The 17,912-nt window shown below is 29.4% G+C and overlaps 2 protein-coding genes across 3 annotated transcripts in view; one reads left to right on the plus strand and one right to left on the minus strand.

Annotated features, from left to right (window-relative positions):
• LOC122503438 overlaps positions 1 to 17,912 on the minus strand; it is a 223,986-nt gene that overhangs the window by 154,168 nt on the left and 51,906 nt on the right. The window lies entirely within an intron of this gene.
• The window catches only part of LOC122503439, a 290,985-nt gene that overhangs the window by 127,566 nt on the left and 145,507 nt on the right, over positions 1 to 17,912 (plus strand). The gene's annotated exons all lie outside the window — the stretch shown is intronic.

Below are 17,912 nucleotides of genomic sequence, written 5' to 3' on the forward strand. Positions count from 1 at the left end.
CATTAGATCAACGATCTTTAGATAACATTTTGTTAACTTTTTAAAGTTAACTTAATGTTATATGTAAAAAGTTAACAAAATAAATATATAACAGCGAGTCAAAAAACGGTTTATATTGCCTTTCCGATCAGACACTTCCCCAGAGCGTTATAACCTAAAAATCGTGCAGCGTGGGTACGTACATCGTCAGCTCATATCAGCTCGCTGGTGAAATATATTTATAGAGGTTACGTTTTGTTTCACCATTGGAAAAAAAGGTAATTATGTATTTTCAGATCACTAATTGTACTTAAATCGGTTTTTATTTTTGTTTTAATTATTTCTGTATTACTTGTAGGCAAAAAAACATTTTTTGATCTGCCGAAGCATCAGCAACTCAGCCACGTGGAAATGAGAGAAGTTTGCACGATATTAATATTTATACATGTATAAAATCTACCTATTAAGTATAATTATTAATAAATATATAAAAAATGAAATTTATTAAATATTTTCAGTTTTAGGGTTTTAATAAGTAGGCGACGATGCTAAGCAATTAGCTCTTTTTTCAATCATGTCAGTGATAATCTATAATAACATAAAGATGATTATTGAATACAAAATGCATAATGTGTATTGCAATAAAATATGTCTTTATTTATTATAGGGCATATCTGATTTGATTGAAAGAAAGAGTTAATTGCTTAGCGTCGTCGCCTATATTTTTGCCTTTTTATCCTTTCCAAAAAGTACCGAAAACACCAACTAATACGATAAATAAAAGTAATCAATTTGCGAACTTTTCAGACTCTATTTGTTAATAAAGCGATAACTATTTCTTATTTTCAAAATCAACTATTAGTTGTCTTTAAGTTAACATTAAATTTATTATTCAAAAGTTGTAAAACATATGTTAACTTTTTAGTATTATATTTTGAATCAAAATAGTTGTCAATTTTATAACTTAAGCAAGTCATCTATTTGATATCTTTTTGGGAATTCGAAAAGTTATAAAAACGTTAACTTTTTTTCCCATAAACGTGACATTTTTGGTCGGACATTTGATAAATTTTAGGTATACAACATCATTTACAAAAAGTTAACTTTTTGGAAACTCAAAATGTTAACAGTCAACATTTCAATGTCAACATTTTGATACCTTTTAGTTCACTGTGTGCCGCCTGGGGATCATTATACCTCGACGTCAACCCAGGCAGAAAAGTTGGAGATGTGCCAGCACTAACGACCGGCATGGTACCGAACCGGTTGTAAAGTCGGACTTATGCTAGTACCGGCAAAAAGGTACCGGGCCGGATATGAAATAAATACCGGCCCAGTAGTAAATGTGGATTTGTACCGGTACTGGTAGTGTGTACCGGGCCGGTTGATAAAAAATATCTGGCCCAGCACCGGCCCGGTACTACTATTTGGTTTTGTTTTTATACGGACGAAGGAGATTTGCTGGTGATAATATTTGTACCTGCCCGGTACCACAATTTGGTTTTGTTTTTATACGAACGAAGGAGATTTGCCGGTGATAATATTTGAGCCGGCAAATCGTCCCGGTTGTTTGCTAACCCAGATAACCAGCGTACTAGTACGATGCATGTACAATACGACTATGGCGTATTAATCGTACTGGTACTGTACTCGCCATCTACCTTCGCACGGTAACAGGTACTGTACTAGTATGTCGTACCAGTATGCTTATGCTCGTATAATACGAGTACGATAATAGTATGGTGTACTGAAGGTTTTTGTAATATAGTTTATCGTACGGTTACTGTATTCGTACTATACTAGTACCGCGTGTAAAGCCTTTTATATCCCTCCCCCTCTTGTGCTTTAGTCTGTATTAAGTATTAACTATTTTAATTTAATATTTGATGATAAATTTTCTGAAAGAATCATTACTAAGATCAATTTAACTTTGAAGTAATTTATTTTTATTAAAAGAGTTATTTTTTTTGTACCTAAAGATATTATGTAAATCATGTAACTTGTAACCACATTTACTTTTATTAGAATAATCAGTGTTTTGAAGTATTTTAATTAAATAATTCTGTAGTGGTTTTGCTTTGCTAATTTTTAAACATTCTTTAAAATAACTGTGATTAATAACCATTTTATAATCTAAAGTACTTTATTGTAAGGAAAATAATTTGGACGTTCTAACCTATAAATGATAACACATGTATATGTGATCTATAAGAAAAATAATGATAAAAATAAGCATCATGACAAAGCAAAACCACTTGAGATTAATAGTATACACATATTACATATAGATGAATTGAAACTAAACCACTGATTTCTAATTTAAATATAATAACACATGTTACAAATATTAAAACTTTTGTATTGCATCCTAAAAGTCAGCTTTTCAACAAAAAATAATTGCACCATGTGCACTGGAGGCATATGTCATAGACAACTGTAAAGTAAATTAGGTTATGTTCGCATTACCACGCAGAGTACGGTGTACCGGTATGGTAATTGTATCGTACGAATATGCTGTATTTTCATAAATGACAGTACAACGTAATGGTATTATACTAGCCTCAAACTTTTATGGAGTTCTTTTATTTAACAATTTCAGTCGTACGACATACCGTCGTTATACTGGTACAGTACCAATACGTATATTATACTTAATTATTTTGTGCTGGTACAATACGAAAATAATCTCAGTACGCCGTACTGGAAAATGACGATCAGTACGCTTGGCTATCTGGGAATGTTAAACTAGCAGAAAAAGAATTAAAGAAGAGGAAAAAAAATTCAAAAATTAATTTATTAATTAATTTAATAATTTAATTATTAATAATAAATTAATTAGTTAGTTATGCCGGCAATTATATTAATACCGAGTAGGCTGCTTATTGGTGCCGGCCCGGTATTTAGCCGGTGAATAGGGCGGTTATTATTATTTATAATTACTATTTTTATTTATTTATTTTTAATGATTTAAATTGAATTAAAATAAATTAGAAAATACAAATGCTGGCCCGGTACCGCACCGGTTGAATATTAGTGCCGGCCCGGTACTGCTGCCAGGTGGAATGTCGGTTGGACTTTATAAGCTCACTTTGCATTTACTTTCCATATGCAGGTTTAGGTTAGCGGATGTGGTGTCGACTTTGCAGCCGCAGGGTCCTGAGTTCAATTCCTCGAGTCTTCAGATTTTTCTATAATTGTTTATGTTTCTCTGTTTCAGCATTTAATATATTTACTGTTTCCAATTTAAAATTAATAATAAAATTGATAATAATAATAATTAAACAATTAATCAGACTGAAATGTAATTTTTTTAACCGGCCCGGTACCACACCGGTTGTTTTTTAGTGCCGGCCCGGTACTGTGTCAGATATTCATCAGTGCCGGCCCGGTACGGTTGCCGGATACCTACCGAAGTTATCATCCGGCAATTTACCGGTACTGCGCCGGTGGAATGAACAGATTTATGCCGGTACTGGACCAGTACCTAGCCGGTTGTGCAGCCGGTAATAAACCGGCACTAAATGCCTTCCAACAATAACCGGGCCAGTACCGCCCCGGTGGATTATTCGGTACCGGCCCGGTACGTATGCCGGATACCTGCCGCAGTTATCATCCGGCAATTTGCCGGTACCGAGACGGTAAAAATTACGGTCTTATGCCGGTACCGCCCCGGCACTTATAATCCGCCGTTTGTACCGGGCCGGTACCATCCCGGTCGTCAATTTCTACCTGGGAAACCTCCCGCTCAGATTATCTCACGTGCCGGAAAAATACCAAGCCAAATGGGCGCGAACCAAGGGTACTTATACCCTCGGTCCTTAAACGACCGCCAAGCGAGGCATCTATCCGACTGAGCTAATCCGTCGGTTCTTTTAGAATATATTATATTCACAAAAAAAGAAAGAAAAGGAAATCATATTATTCGCATTCAAAAATTACAAAAGAAAATTTTTTTGATTTAAAACCTAAATAATTTTATTAAATTGTAATAGTACCTAATTAAAAATTTTAATAACAATAAAAATAATGAGAATAATAGTAAAAATAAAAATACTAAAAATAACAACGATAACAACAATAATAAAAATAATAATAATAATAATGTAACTATTATTAGTTATTAATAATAATAATAATAAAAATAAAAAATGATAAAAATAGTAAATATACAAAGAAAAATATAATTATATATGATAATGAATATTTATTTTATTTTTGTTATTAATTTTATTGTTGCTAAATAATTATCCGATTACAATGGTAATAATAATTAAGTAATTAGTATGGTATTAAATTATTAATAATCAGGTGATTTGTACGGTAACAGTTAATACGTGGTTGGTAATAAATATTATATATGTAAATGAAAAAAAAATGAACGATATGAAAAATAAACATAATTTGATGACTAATAAGTCAATAATAATATTAATAATTAGCTTGTGATTAATGCATAAACAATAATTTAAACAAAATTAAAAATTTTTACTATCAGCAACTAGTTAACAATACTTAATTAAAACTGTTTCTCAGATATTGTAAAAATAACTTAATTAAAATAATTTTATTTGTAACATTTTTTTCTTTTGAATAAAATTTTTATTCAATTTTCTCTCTTGCGAATAAAGAATTTAATTAATTTTAATTCGTTTTATTCTTTTGTAAATCTAATTAATTTTATAGCGGTGAAAATTTGATAATTTTTCACTAAAGAAAGTGCTTTCGCATATTTATGGATTTATTATTTAGAAAGAGAAATGTGTCATTAATCGATTAACGAGATTGAGAAAATCGAGAAAATAAATAAAATTGTGCGAAAATAAGTGAAAAGAAGAAGAAAAAATTACACCTGGCGCCGGATTTCCGGCGAGAGAAACAAGCGCAATAACACAGTAAAAAGGATCAGTCTTAAATTCAGCATTGACTGCCTTAAAAATGTTGCGTCTTAATTTAAGACTGCCTTCCTGCCTTAAAATAAGACTTTCTTTTTACTGTGAATAATTATATAGAATATTTTACACCAGTGAAAATTAAATTTTAATTAAGGGGAAAATTATTGTTGGTCAAAAAAATTAAATCTTTTTAAATAATTATTTAGCTTTTAAAAAAATTTAATTTTTTTTTGAAAAAATTATTTAGCGTTTAAAAAAATGGAATTTTTGAATTAATTTGTTTATTATTTTATTCCTTGGAGCTATAAAATGATTTCTAGATTAGTTGTCAGTTCCTGTATCTTGTGTCTGACCACATAAAGTTTGTTCTACTGTCAGCTTTGACTTCTCACACGCGAGAGACTCGTCTACTCAATGTTAGCGAATTTGTTTTTTTTTATTTATGGAGCTCCGGGGGTGCTCGACCGCTGATCGGGCGTAAACATATAGGACCGTACGAACTGTTTTATGATGGGGTACCATTACTTGACTACTGAATTTTTTTTAATGGGCCAAAGCGTCTTTAATGTATACGCTACTGCCACAACTTTTCGACTCCCTCATGGCCCCTCGCCCGCTCCATCTACAAACGACGTAAACAAGCGACCACTGATCGGGTGACCGCTGATCGGGCTTGCAGTGTATTAAAATGTAAGAAAATATTGAAATTGTTTTTTAATTTAATTAACTTTTAATACCCAGGCGAGAACTGACGCTGGATTCAGGCTTTACGGAACCTTCGTTGAGGCTTGGTCAACATTGATCAAGCCTTGGTGGGACGGCGGAACGAAGGTTGCTTCTAGCTATAATGTAACACTTATTTAAGACTGACGCTCCAGTCTTTGTTGTAGATTGGCGTTCAATGTTCAATCAATGCTGCGGAACCCTATAATGCAGGACTAAAACAAGACTGCTTCCACTGTTCCCAAATTTACGCGTCTCTCGCGCTCATTCAATATAATATGAATATATGAACTGTATATAATAATAATATTAATAATAATAATAATAATAATAATAATAATTATTATTATTATTATTATTATTATTATTATTATTATTATTATAATAGTAATGAATATTATTGATAATATTTTTATTCATGTTATATGCGTTTGTTTGGAAATAAGTTACTATTATAATAATTATATTATATTTTCATACACTGAGAGAAATGGATAGTCAGATTTTGATGTTAAAAAGATGATGTTACACGATACTATCATTATGCTACTGCCAACCATCACAGATGCTAAAAAAATATAGTTATGCTACCCCGTACTACCAAGATGTTACTCCTGATGATATTGATGGTAACGGTGACTATCTAGATAGCTGTCTGTATACGTAGCATTAAAGATGGTCACCCTAACCACAATTATGTTACCCACTACTATAAATTTCTCTCCGTGTATAAATAATATATTACTAACAATAAATGTCATTTGAAATAGTAATATTAAAAAAATAATTTTAGTAAAAAAATACAATTTTTCTGTTAATCGATACATTTTTTTCTCTATTTTTTAGCAGACTTCTTAACACTACTCTCTAAATCTGAATATGTGAAATTTCACTTATTGTACGTTATAAGTCGTCTTCTCGATCAATAAATGCATATACACTTATAAATAAGTGAATTCTTCACTTATTCTGAGTGAAATTTCACTTATTATAAGTGTATATGCACTTATTGATCGAGAAGACGACTTATAACGTTTAAATATGTGAATTTTCACATATTCAGATTTAGAGAGTATTTACAAACATGTTCACAAGTTTTTATTCACAACACAACACACAATTTTATTATTTTATATAACGCTTAAAACAAAGAATGAAAAATATTCGCTCGCATGTGGGATCGAACTCACGCACCCCGCCCCTAACGCATACCCGGAAGTCCTAAACGCACGCATTTAACCGCTCGGCCACAGAAGGCTGGAAGGCACCTCGCCTAATCTACTATTTCAATGCCAGCGCCGTATATTCTGTATATACGGCGCGTCACTCAATATTTGTTCAGCATGGGACACCAATGTTCGTCCCATGCTCGATTAAAGACTCGGTCAATCTTGATACAATATTCACTTTCTTTTTATTACCGTGTGCACTGAACAATATTAAATATTAATATTTATAAATTATTTATTATTAAAATATTTTTTATGACAATTTTATAAGTTAAATTATATATATTATTTTTTATCTTGTTCAGTGTCAAATTATTATTTTCAAAGTTTAAGAGTTTCGTTTATCTGAAAAATTATTAGTGAAAAAAATGTTCATTAGGTAGTAATAAATATTTATGCTTAGTAGTTTTACACTAGGATTAACTGTTTAGTAAATATTATCAAAAAACTATTTTCTGTCAAACGCGCGCGACTAAACACAAATAACCTTGAAACTCCAGCATTACCAACTCAACACATACGTTAAACTCTTAAGTTGGCAATGCTAAAGTCTCAAGGTCATTTGTCTTTAATCGCACGCGTTTGACAAAAAATAGTTTTTTGATAATACATATTTACTAAACAGTTAATCCTAGTGTAAAACTACTAGGCATAAATATTTATTACACCCTAATGAACATTTTTTTCACTAAAAATTTTTCAGACAAACGAAACTCTTGAACTTTGAAAACAATTATTTGACACTGTGCAAGAAAAAAATAATAATGTATAATTTAACTTTATTTATATAAATCTTATATAATTAATAATAATAATTATTATTATTATTATTATTATTATTATTATTATTATAAAAAAATAATATTTAATATTTATTTTTAATTTAATATTTTTTATAATAATAATAATAATAATAATTATTATTATTATTATTATTATTATTATTAATAAATTAATAATTAATATAAATAATATACACTAAATAAATATTAATATTTATTTACCAATTGATATCTTAATAATAATAATAATTAATAATAATTTTTAAATAGTATACAAAATTATCATAAAAAATATTTTAATATTAATTAATTTATAAATATTTATATTTAATATTTTTAAGTGCACACGTCAATAAATAAACTGTCAAGATTGATTCAGGCTTGAATTAAGATCAGATGTTTGAGCTTCACTCACGAAGATTGACCGAGTCTTGAATCGAGCATGGAACGAACATTGGTGTCCAATGCTGAATCAACATTAAGTGACAGTGGTATAAAGACTGTTTCAACACTGGGTTACCCAGGCTGGGCGTTCAAGGCTCAATAAATCTTCAATCCATCGTCAGCATTGGTCTTTCGCGCCTGGGGTAATATTGGAAATATTGTAAAGTGTAAAAATTTTGAATATTTATAGTTTTTTTTATTATTAAACTAATTTGAATAATATTAGAAATATTATTAAATTAATATTATATTATGAGAAAAGAATATATTTGAATCAAACATCTTTGTTATACAGTCAAGCAAAAGTTATATTTGAATTAAACATAAAAATTTTGATTGAATACGTAATAAATTTGATTCAATAAAAATTTATTAAAAAAAAAATTACTTACTGCGAATCGAAATATTAAAGTGCAAAAAATATTGAAATAGTTATAAATTTTTTTTTAATAAATTAATTTGAATATTATTTGAAATATTTTTAAATAATTATTATATAATGTTCGTAATTAATTAAATACATAAAAACGGAAATACATAAATTTTTGCTGGTGAAAAGTATAAAAAAGAAATAAAAAAACATTGAAGGAAAATGAAAAATGATTATTGGTAATAGGTTGGAAAATAAGTTTTGAAAAATTATATGAATACTGTAATGTGGGTAGATTTCACCGCTACATTTATATGAGAAGGTATTAATTTGAATCAGCTTAACCATAAAATAGATCTTGAGAGATAAGATTATATTAGAAGTTCCGATCCATAATGATAATATCTCGAGAGATACCTATGCCAGATTCCTAATGCGATTTTAATTAAAATGCTCAGGGCATAGGGCTTCTCTTTTCACGAAGAACCGATTATAATGTAGAAAAGGAAAAAAAATTCCTCTCTGAACATGATCGATTATTTTTTCCTCGCAATCTCTCTTCTTTTCTCTCTCTATGCCATGTCAAGTAAAGTACTATTCTGCCGTATACTGACGAAAGAAAGTCACTAATGTACATAGTGCCTTTTTAATCAGTTTTTCTCGGCCGCTGAGGCTCGAAATACTGATATTTCTGTAGATAGGACCGCTGTTTTGTAGATAGTGACCTTCTTCGTCAGTATTTTACCAAAATCGATGTAGATAGGCCAATTAAGCATTAATTATCTCCAAAACTAATTAATATTTTTAATTATGGAAAACTGGAAAACACTAAGAAAACTGGAGGATTGCTCTCTAAATCTGAATATGTGAAAATTCACATATTTGTACGTTATAAGTCGTCTTCTCGATCAATAAGTGCATATACACTTATAATAAGTGAAATTTCACTCAGAATAAGTGAAAAATTCACTTATTTATAAGTGTATATGCACTTATTGATCGAGAGGACGACTTATAACGTACAATAAGTGAAATTTCACATATTCAGATTTAGAGAGTGGACTAAACATCTGGAGGGACTAATCGTTCATATTTGAGAGTTGATTACTCTCTAAATCTGAATCAGCGATACCTCGCTGATTCTCAGCGGATAGTCGCTAATTCAAATAGCTATAAGTATACCACTGAGTATACCTTTACGCTACGAGTATTTGACACTTCTGCGCACACGCAGTGTTGGCTGATTTCTTCAGTGACATCCCCTGATCTTCAGTAACTTCCACTGTTTTTCAGCGGAAACTTCGTTCACTGGTTAAAACAGCGATTTTTTCGCTGATTCAGATTTAGAGAGTATTGGAAAACAATCTAAATATTCAAATACACCATTGACAGATATTCGTGCCATTTCTCTTGGAGGGAAAATGAGTTTATAACAGAGGGACAAATTAACCATCTTGAGAAATCCCTTCCTTATCCGGCGCGAAATGAATAAATATGGCAACCTAACCCCCAAAATTAAATACATAAAATGTCAGAAAAATAATTTCGCGCGCATCAGATCGTACACATTTTCTGCGCAACTTTTAACCCTCAGATATAATGGGAGAGAATATACAAGTAGATTTCCATTACCAATTCAAAATTTATTTTAGAAGGACTATTCAACTCTCTTCATAAGCAATTATTGTTTTTTTCTTCCTTTCTTGACAAGTACAATGTACCGTACGACCGGGATAACCAACCACGTAATTTGTAGGACAATGTGACTTTTAAATTATATAAATATTAAGGAATGAACATTTATAACATTTGTAGGACAACAATTTTTTTAAATAATGCTCTTGTAGGAAATTTAGTTAATTATTTCGGGGAATCGCATAATGGTTTCGGAGAGTGGGTTAATTGGGGGGAAATCTTTTCGCGATATTAAATGATCGCCCCTCTAATTCGCTTTCTCATTTGCTTCCCAAAATTGATAAGGGAAAATCCCGCGCCATTACGCGAAGTCCGATGCCGTAGACCTCAAGGTAAAATTTAACAATCTTCGATACACGGAAAGAAAAAGTCCGTCAACCATTAATGGATTAGTATATTACTTTGAGACGGGACTCTTTTTCCGTTGATGGTTACTTAACTTTACTTAACGATTGAAAACGAGTCATGGATTGATTAGAATGCCAGTATGTGACCAATTGTTTTAGATTTAATGCTGAATTGTTATCAATGGCTGTTTGAATGTTTACGAATCATTAGTGAAAGTTTGTGAAACGTTAGTTGACTCGTATTCTAAATCGGCGCTCTTCACTAGCGCATTGTTGCGCAGTGTACCGATGCGCATTTCTTCCGGTTTCTCTATAGTCCATGTGTTTTTGCTGTCTGTTATACATATCCCTATATACTATTATGTGTAATGTGAATATTTAACTTAACTAACAATTTGCAGTTGAATTGCGTCTAGAAATTGACCTCGATGAAAATATATTTTCTTTTATATTTCTCGCTAATTAAAAAGTAGTTATTAGTGCAAAATCATTTCTCACAAGTTGTGAAAAATTTTGTTATTTGGTATATAAGAACAGTTCGCTTCTAAACTTAAAGTGTTATAAGTGTGCGTTTCTACGTGTAGTTATTATAAGTGCGAAAATGAGTTGGTCTTAAGCGTCTAAGAGTGTAAATAAAATATCGGAACTGTGCAACGAAAAAAATGTGTTCATTCTGTACCAAATAGTGTCTAAAATTAGGGATAATTCTGAAAGAAGATGAATTTTTTGAATGCTTTTGATAGTCATAGAAAATTTAATAGACAGTTTTCTAAATTTTAGTGAACGAGTTTTATATATTGATGACAGTTTTCTAAATTTTAGCAAGCAACTCGTCACTGATTGTGACTCAAAGTATGTTATCCATTGAATGATTTTGTGTCCCGTCTCAAAGTAATATACTAGTCTATTAATGATTGACGGACTTTTTCTTTCCGTGTAGAAGTTGCTTTTTGTTATTTAATTAATTTTGTTTCGTTTATTTATTTTTGTATTTTTAAATTTTAATTAGTGTGGCGCTTTTAAACCAGCCTCGACAATTAGTGCTGGCGCAGTACAGAATTTTTGTTTCGCCAAAGCTTGGACAAGCCACGGCGGCAAGTGCTGGCTGAGTATAGAAAAATTGTTCACGACGCTCTTTGCCAACATTGCTTTTTTGACATAAACTTGAAAAAAATTATAAAAAACGTTTATGAATGTTAATAAATATAAATTTATTGAAAAAAATTAATATTTTACTTTTCAGTTGTTCATTTTTTATTTTTATTAAATTTAATAATAACAATTTAACATAATTGTCTAATTTTGTAAATAATAAATTATTTAAACAAATTAAAATTATAAACAAAATTTAAACTTTAATCTCAATAATAATTTGGTTCCTATTAAAATACTATTACACGGAGAGAGATTTTGTATTAATATTTGTTAAAATTGGCAATAGAATTTAATATATTCTTTTTCAATTTAGGGAAATCGTGTTTTATATTAAAAATTAATATTGTGCATATTAGTAGGCAGCCCTTGATATATTTTACAAAAATTAATAAAATTGTAATACAATTTAATAAAAGAATTATAATTTTTAAAAATGACTATATTAAAATCGCAGTCCGTGAAAGTATCGAAAGAATAAGAAAAATTGAAATAGTTCTTTTAAATTTTAGAATAAAATACATATTTCAATCTTTAATATAGTCAATACTAAAAATTATGAGTGAGTCGAAAAGGACAGGAAATAAAAAGACGTAGGAAGGAGGAGGATAGAATTATCGTTTCGAAAGTATTTCGCACACACACCAATGAGCTAACGCAAGCATCATACTATACATCATACTATACAAACACAAACTATATATACAATTTCGGAGATCTATGTTAAAACCTATAAACGCATACATATAAACTTAACTTAAATACAAATAAACGCAATAACGCACGCACGCTGTACATTGGGAGATACAGTTCTCAACTTCCTTATATACTAAACTCGAGAAATTTTCTGAACTTGTGAGAAAGTGATATTTTCTCAAAAAATATTTTGTTTAAAAAAGTTCTTAATTTATTTTACATTATAAATACATACTTTTGTATGCTGGGTCAAAATTTTATTCAGAAATGTTTATCATAATACTGTTTTTAAAATTGTTTGTTTCTGGAAAATGATTTCTATTGAAATTATATCCAATTTTTCGTTATATAAAAAAACCCATCATTTAATTTATTGGCATAAGAAAATGCAGCATATCTTAAATCATTTTTTTTAAATACCTTCCAATGTCCTAATTCATTTTCGTACACGGAAAAAAATTAATATCTAAACTTGAAATAATATTAATTTGAAATCCAATGGAATGTAAGTATGTCTAAAATAGACATTATAGTCACAATTAAATTCACATCTCTGATTTAGAGATTTGTTAATTTCACAACTTATCTGATGTGAATTACATTGCGTTTTAAGTTCATCATTGTCAAAGAATATTTAAACCATTTTAATTATTTAAGTATTAATTTTATATTTTAAATGCAGTTTCATTCCCAGTTTTCACTTTCCATATTTTACGAATGTTTTTCGCGTTATCACGTGTGGGACATATTTTTATTTATTAGTATTTTCAGGTTAAACTTTCGTTTGACACTTGAAAACCTAACCTATATTGAAAGTTGTACCAAACCATGTTTTTTTATTAAGAAATAGAAAAAGAATGTTTATATTGTGTGATGTTGAGATAATTTGATTCAAATAAAGAAATGAAATAATAAAAAATTCATATTATCTTCAAAAAATGTCCAATTTTTTATGATTGTCAATGGATTTGTTTATAAGTTCATACTAAAAGAAAAATATACATTCTTTGAATAATTCTCACTCTAAATTGTGATAAATCATAAAATTTGAGATTTCTAATATCATTTTCAGGCATAAAAATACGGATTCTTCACACTGATAATATATGCGGATTAGATATAACTCTAAATTTCAGTTTTAGAGATCTGTTCAAATCACACATCCGATTCCAGTGATAGTTTATGCCTAAATCTCATATTAAATCTCTAATTTAGAGATTAATTTTTTTCCATGTAAATTTTGAATGCTCTCAAATGCTCATTTAAAAGACAATGGACTATGCCTTTTACTACAATTAGGAAATCTTCATTGTCGATTAAAATTATTGAATGAACAAAATAAAATTGTTCACCCAATTCCGACACATTTTGACACATCAAATTAAAATATTTTGGGGTAAACACAACGTGCACATGTTGCCACGAGGTTTGACTCGGATAATTTCGGAACTGCTCGACTGAAATATTCGGCTAATCTCGGACAGCTTCGTAACCGCTCTACGTCAGCCTGACGTCAGCCCATAGCCTGCTATGGCCTGCTACTAGGCTGGTTATAATTTTTATTATATTCGATAATACAATTCATAACTAAATTAACAACTTATGTAATTCTTCGATAGTATTTAGTATAATCATCTGGTAATACTTTTTACTATTGCATACTTTCTTACTTATAATATTACAACTTCTTATTGACTATTTCAATTTCTATTACTTCAGAATAATACAAAGTAATAATTTGATTATAAACTTTCTTAAAAATGGTAATATTAATTCATAAATGTACATGATTTCCCCAAATTGCAATCGGTTTTACTAAATACTAATATAATAATACGAAATATTAAAACAGAATCTCTCTCCGTGTATACTTCTTACTATAAATAAAAAATTATTAAAAAATTACCACGTAATTCAAGATTTACACGGAAAAAAATATTCACCTGGAACAGCTATAAATTTCACTGGGTTAGCCAAATTTTTAGTTGTTTCAGTTAAGACTTTCGCTATTTTAGAGAAACTTATCGCTGTTCCAGGTAAACATTTTTTTCCGTGTACGTAAAATGTTAAATGCAATAAGTAAAGTAATTTAATTTAATTATTAAAAATTTAGTTTAATTTCTTTTATTTCAATTTATTATTTCTAACGTATCCCTATTTTTTCTCATCTTTGACTCAATAATTGTATGTCTGAATGATACTGAGATATTAATACTTTACTGTACACACTGATGTGTCGTTAGCATAGTGGTTACACACAAAAAAAAATATGGTAAATTTGACTACTTTTTTACTATTTCCTGTAGTTCCTATAGGCGCCCGTAACATTATTTAGTAAAATGAACTATGACAGAATAGTTAGTCTAACTGTAAAATGTAGTAATAAATACCATTTTTACAGTAAATTTAACTACTAAAACAGTTATCTTAACTATTTGTTGTTAGTCATACTAACTGCTTCATTTAGTTGCAGTAACTAAATTTTCATAGTTCCTATAGGCGCCCGTAACAAATTGTAGTTGTAACAACTGTAAAAAATAGTTAAATTAACTATTTAAAGTAGTAAAATGAAATTATTTATTTGTTTTTTATTATTATTGAGGTCCATTTTTTTATATTTTCTCTTACCTATTTTTGTTCATATATAATTTATATATTAAATTCTTATACACCTAACAGAGAAAAATCCCCAAACCGCCGGGGATTGAACGCACGACCCTAACATTCGCAAACCGATAACCTAACCACCTAACCACGCTCGCACGCTACGATGACTGGCATTGTACTTGAGGACATTCTTCTTAGATTCAGTCATAATAACTACTCCGTTTAGTTGCAGTAACTAATTTTTTAAGCTCAAGGACTTAGTTGAAATGTAGCCAGCATATGATTTTAAATGACTCAACGATAGTGCAGTAGTTAAAAGTACTGTTGAAAATAGTTATTTTCAGAATTTCTGTAGTAAAATTATCCACTTTTTACTAGTTATAAAAAAATTAAACTTACTATTTTCATATAGTAAAAATAACATAAAAATTGTTACTTTTATGACTTTTGTAGTTATAAAAATAAATGTTTCTTACCACCATAGAGATAAATTATTAAAAGCTAGTAAGAATTGGTTCTTTTCTACTACAGGAATTCCGAAAATAACTATTTTTAACAGTACTTTTAACTACTGCACTATTGTTGAGTTATTCACAATCATAACGTGTAGTAGTAATTTTAACTACATAAAACCTACTATTCAATTTTAGTTCCACTAACTATGGAAGTTTAGTTAAAATGCTGCTGAATATGGTAGTTTTAACTATATTTTTTTAACTGCACATATGTGGATGCTTTTACCACTCACGTTTTTTCTCTGTAGAAAAAAATGATCTTTTCAACTGCATAAATAGTAAAAATAACTATTTTCAACAATTGATTTTACTATATGAAAACAGTAAATTTCTTTCTTTCTCTGCAACTAGTAAGAAATAGTTGTTTTAACTACATAAATCATAAAAGTAACAACTTTCAGAGGTTGTATTTACTATATAAAAACAGTAAGTCTCATTTTGTTTGCAACTAATACAAAATAGTTATTTTTGCTACCACAATAGTAAAATTAACTATTTTTAACAATAGTTTTTACTACTACACTATAGTTGAGCCATTTACAAGCATCTGTTAGTTATTTCAACTATGTAAAGTAGTTATTTTAACTACATAAAACCAACTACTTCATTTTGGTTCCACTAACTGAGGAGGTGTAGTTAAAATGCTGCTGAATATGGTAGTTTTAACTACTTTTTTTCTAACTACACAAATGTGGTTGTTTTTACCATTCGCATTTTTTTCTGTGTAGAGTGTTAGTCTGTTAGTCCGTAGGTCGTAGGTTCGATTCCCCTCGTCAGCAATTTTGTTTATTTTCATAGGTTTGCGATATTTCTAGATTCCAATCGTTAGGCACTAAAATATGAAAATCTAATGCACACTTACTGTAATTGTTTATTATTTAATTTTTAAATGTTATAAACAATTTTTTTCTACTTTATTTACTATATCCATTGTTAGTCTCCATCTTTAATACAATTTTTTTAAGAAGAGAAATATTTTATGAATAATAACTATTTATTAATATTATTCACCATTTTGTTGTTAAATTATTTATAATTATTAATTTACGACTAATTAATAACAATACGGCATTTATTGCGGCAATATTCTCAGCCAGCACTGGTCCAGTGCTGCGCCAGCGCTGTCTGGCAGCACTGGCAGGCAGTACTTCGCCAGCATTAGACAGCGTTATCATCCCAGAGTTATGCCAGTGCTGTCTGTCAGCGTAGCTGCCAGTACTGACAGTGCTGGCGCAGTACTCCGCCAGTTGTAATCTTGTAAATTTCCCATTGGGGATGGGCGGAAATATTGTATCGATGTGAAAGTTAAGGATGAAATAAAGGAGAATTAGACGGGCGATTTATATGTGGATTGTCATCCTTTTAAAATAAAAGATGCTTCACATCAATTCATTAGATTTGATATATAAAGGAGGAAACTTCTAAACCTCGCTAATACTTTTGGTATACAAAAAGAAAGGCCTACACCCAATGGGAAATGCCAGTGTAGTGCCGATGTTCACCACTGGCTTAGTACTCAGACGATTGTTCGGCGTAGTCTAGCCGAGCCTCGACAACTAGTGCTGGCGCAGTACAGAATTTTTGTTTTGCCAAAGCTTGGACAAGCCACGGCGGCAAGTGCTGGCTGAGTATAGAAAAATTGTTCATGACGCTCTTTGCCAACATTGCTTTTTTGACATAAACTTGAAAAAAATTATAAAAAAAGTTTATGAATGTTTATAAATATAAATTTATTGAAAAAAATTAATATTTTACTTTTCAGTTATTCATGTTTTATTTTTATTAAATTTAATAATAACAATTTAACATAATTGTCTAATTTTGTAAATAATAAATTATTTAAACAAATTAAAATTATAAACAAAATTTAAACTTTAATCTCAATAATAATTTGGTTCCTATTAAAATACTATTATACTTCTTACTATGAATAAAAAATTATTAAAAAATTACCACGTAATTTAAGAATTACGTAAAATGTTAAATGCAATAAGTAAAGTAATTTAAATTAATTATTAAAAATGTAGTTTAATTTATTTGATTTCAATTTATTATTTCTAACGTATCCCTATTTTTTTCTCATCTTTGACTCAATAATTGTATGTCTGAATGATACTGAGATGTTAATACTTTACTGTACACATGTGTCGTTAGCACAGTGGTTAGAGCGTTAGTCTGTTAGTCCGTAGGTCGTAGGTTCGATTCCCCTCGTCAGCAATTTTGTTTATTTTCATAGGTTTGCGATATTTCTAGATTCCAATCGTTAGGTACTAAAATATGAAAATCTAATGCACACTTACTGTAATTGTTTATTATTTAATTTTTAAATGTTATAAACAATTTTTTTCTACTTCATTTACTATATCCATTATTAGTCTCCATCTTTAATACAATTTCTTTAAGAAGAGAAATATTTTATGAATAATAACTATTTATTAATATTATTTACCATTTTGTTGTTAAATTATTTATAATTATGAA

This window comes from Leptopilina heterotoma, unplaced genomic scaffold, assembly GCF_015476425.1.
Source record: "Leptopilina heterotoma isolate Lh14 unplaced genomic scaffold, ASM1547642v1 Lhet_262, whole genome shotgun sequence".
Classification (NCBI taxonomy): domain Eukaryota; kingdom Metazoa; phylum Arthropoda; class Insecta; order Hymenoptera; family Figitidae; genus Leptopilina; species Leptopilina heterotoma.